Source organism: Podarcis pityusensis, assembly GCF_964106645.2.
Source record: "Podarcis pityusensis genome assembly, chromosome: 13".
Taxonomy (NCBI): Eukaryota; Metazoa; Chordata; class Lepidosauria; order Squamata; family Lacertidae; genus Podarcis; species Podarcis pityusensis.
Genome location: NC_138038.1, coordinates 35,629,352 through 35,633,117, shown reverse-complemented (window position 1 = coordinate 35,633,117; position 3,766 = coordinate 35,629,352).

Here is a 3,766-nt window from a genome sequence, read left to right as displayed (position 1 = left end):
GTCCGGCTGCCTGACTTATTCTTGGAAGCAGATGGGGCTCTTTCCAGGACAACCTGCTTCTAGAGGGGTTTGAGTACATCAGTTGGGGATTCCAAACCACCCTTCATCACATCTCTGTTTCCAACCTCATCACAACCAGAGACACTGATTTATATTGTATTTTAGGGCACGTCCAGACTTCTTCTTGTCGCTTGCCTAGAAAACACAAACAGTTTTGTGCTTAGCCCATTCTTTCTTGGCACAGGCATGGGTGGATTTGCCTTTCCCTCAGAAAACCCAATCAGAGCAAACATCAATAAAACCCAGTTTATGTTTATTCAGATCCAGCAATAGGCAGCAGGTTTTCCTGGGGGGAAGCGGGAGGGCAAGAGGAAGCATGGATGAGATTATACAACATATAATCATATATTACTAATAGCCTGCACCAGGCACTATTTGGGAATTCTGAAACCAAAAAATGGGTGCAGTTTTGAAAAGTTCAGCCCACCATCTTGATTCAAAATGGCACCCAATCATATACAAACTTAGTTGAAAACCTGGCTCCTTGATCTCAGGAACCATCTTACAAAATTTGGTTCCATTATCTTAAAAGGTGCCCAAATGTATAGTGAACAAACAAACAGCTTTCCAAAATATAGAGAATATCTGTTTATTTTATCAGGAGGTATTAAGGGCTGCATAAAATGCAGCCCCTGGGCTGTAGGTTGCTTCCCCCTGTGGTTTATAACATCAAAGTTATGGAGTGTAGATTGCAAAGTAGTATGAACTGCATCCAGTAGATTGGTCTCTGTGTGTGTGTTTGTGTGTGTGTGTGTGTGTGTGTGTGTTTATATAGCAAATCTCTAACTTCCAAGATGGCAGTTTGGTTTAATAAGCTGAAAAATATCCAATGCAGCCTCAAAGATTAGGCCCCAATTAAAATTAGCCATGACAAGCAATTTCTATTGAAAGCAATGGGGCAGAAGTTTTTTTTGTCATGACTTTAACTTGCTCCATTGTTTTCAATGGGACAGGCAGCTCAGTGTGCTCTCTTAAGTTTACACAGAAGCAAGTCCCCCTTACCCAGTAAGTGTGCACAGGGATCACCATCTCACAAGTAACTTCAGCTAGTTCAAGAGCCTAGAAAAGTACTCTGCAAATTTCACGTCCCTTTGGTTTGAGGGTACAGAGATCAGTGGAAAAAGGGGGGCATAGGATTTGGGGAAGGACTAGGACTGTGTCTCGGGGGAAGAACATCTGCTCTGCATGGAAAAAAAAATTAAAATCCCAGGTTCATTCCTCAGCATCTCCAGGTAGCACAGGGGGAGGACCCCCACCCCCATACTGAAACCCTGGAAAGTAAACACTACTGAGCGAGACGGACCAATAGACTGACTGAGTATGGTTATTATTGTCAATACTAGCTTACTCAGCAGTTAGACAGGTCACCCTTTGAAAAGCATTTATGTAACAGCACACAAAATGGAGGAGGAGGACTTTGGATTTGATATCCCGCTTTATCACTCCCCTAAGTAGTCTCAAAGCGGCTAACATTCTCCTTTCCCTTCCTCCCCCACAACAAACACTCTGTGAGGTGAGTGGGGCTGAGAGACTTCAGAGAAGTGTGACTGGCCTAAGGTCACCCAGCAGCTGCATGTGGAGGAGCGGGGAATCGAATCCAGTTCACCAGGTTATGAGTCTACCGCTCTTAACCACTACACCACAAGAGGTGCCGGACAGAGCTGTTTTCAGTGCTTTTCCCTGGGCTGCAGGTACAACAACAGTGTCATTCGTTCAGCATCTTTTTATGGAATGGTGTGAGCCAGGCCACACCATCTCAGCCTGTAAGATTTCATCCCAGCCAAGCAATTTGGATTCTGGCAAGAATTTAAGAAGATTAAAGAAAGGAGCTATTGTAAGATTAGGAAGAAAGTTGCCTGGGGATCTTCATGCAAAATGTTTGAGATGACAAGGGTGGTGGCAATCAGAAAACGCTCCATTGTATTCAATGGGACTTGAATAGGATTGCGCTGTGAAAAATTAATATTTCAATAGAATAACATGGGAAAACGCCTAGAATGATGGATTAGGTTTGGGCTATTGGGACATAATGGGCTCTGTTAGCCCAGGTGTCACAGTCACTTTGCAAGATTGCTGAAGGCAACAAGCTTTCTTCATCAGAGAAGAAACAGTCACACTACAGATCAAAAAGGCTTGGCTTTCATTTGAGCTTGTGTAGGCGTGTGGGGGAAAAACAAGATTAAGGGAAGTAGAAATAAATAGGTCTTAGTTCTAGATCAGCCTTTGCCATCCTGGTCCCCCCTCCCCCGATGCTTTAGACTACAGAGCCCAGCAGCCCCGATCACAGCTCTCAAGGTGTTTGGGAATTGTAGTCCAAAAGATCTTGAGAGCTCTAGTCAGCAAGGATATGTTTCTAATAAAACCTCTCAGTCCACACCTACAGAAGTACAGTGGTACCTCAGGTTAAGAACTTAATTTGTTCTGGAGGTCCGTTCTTAACCTGAAACTGTTCTTAACCTGAGGTACCACTTTAGCTAATGGGGCCTCCTGCTGCCGCTGCCACGCGATTTCTGTTCTCATCCTGAAGCAAAGTTCTTAACCTGAGGTACTATCTCTGGGTTAGCGGTGTCTGTACCCTGAAGCGTCTGTAACCTGAGGTACCACTGTACTGCAGTCAGCTCAGTGTTCAGAACTCTTCATCAAGCTAGTCACAAAAATGACCAAATGAGAGGCATAAAAGACAACCCTTCTAGGAAACAACCATCACTTTTTACCTAGAAACCCTATCACAGCTTCCTCAGATCTGGGGGTGATGAGAATAATGGCATTAATGGTGCAGGAACAGCAACGCACTTCACACATGCCTAGAGGCAAGTTCCTCATAATGACTCACTATATTCCAAAGCTAATTCCTCTAATTAAAAACAGGTTCTAGGATGCCTGGGTTTCATGGGGAAAAGGGAGTGTGCAATGCAGAGGCGAAGCTAGTTGCTCCGGCACACAGAGCGGCGCACGTGCTGAGCACCCAGGGGGGAGGCGAGACACCCGCAGGGGTGGGGCAAGCGTCCAAGGGGGGTGGGGCGACAATGTCACCCCCCTTCAGGGATGACACCGGGGGCAGACCGCACCCCCCGCACCCCCTTCCTGCGCCAGTGGTGCAATGAGCAGGTGAAGAGGTGCATCAAGCATCTTCATTGCACATCCTCCCTCATGTGCTGAAAGCACACCTCTTTATTGTGGCCTTTCACTGTTAAGATATTTTTGTGGTACCCACTTCTTTTCTCTGGAGGGAGGTGTTTCCCTTGCTTTTATAACTGTATATAAACTCATATGTTTGTTTTCAGTTGTATGATTATGTTGCTGCAATCAGCCTGGGATGTTGCAGGAGAGGACAGGTAACTGAAATGGCGCAGTAGACAAATAGCCTGAGAGGCAACTCAAAACAAAAAATTATGGAAAAGTGGGATAGATATAAGATATATGTTCAAAAATACAGTAAGGGTTCGCAATTTGTGCTAGCATTCGATTGACTTTGGAGAGAGATTGAGTTGAGAAATAAGATCAAGGGTACATATTGATATAGGAATGTATTAGATAAAATGTAAAGAAATTTATAACAATAAGAGTACATTCATTTGTAAAAAGGGAATATACAACGGGATAGACAGGAAGTCCAAAGTGTTGGTACATATATGACTCTGGAATATTTCCTTTCCCCCCCTTTTGTATATTATCCTTGTATATAGTATAACAAGTCCTGTGATGT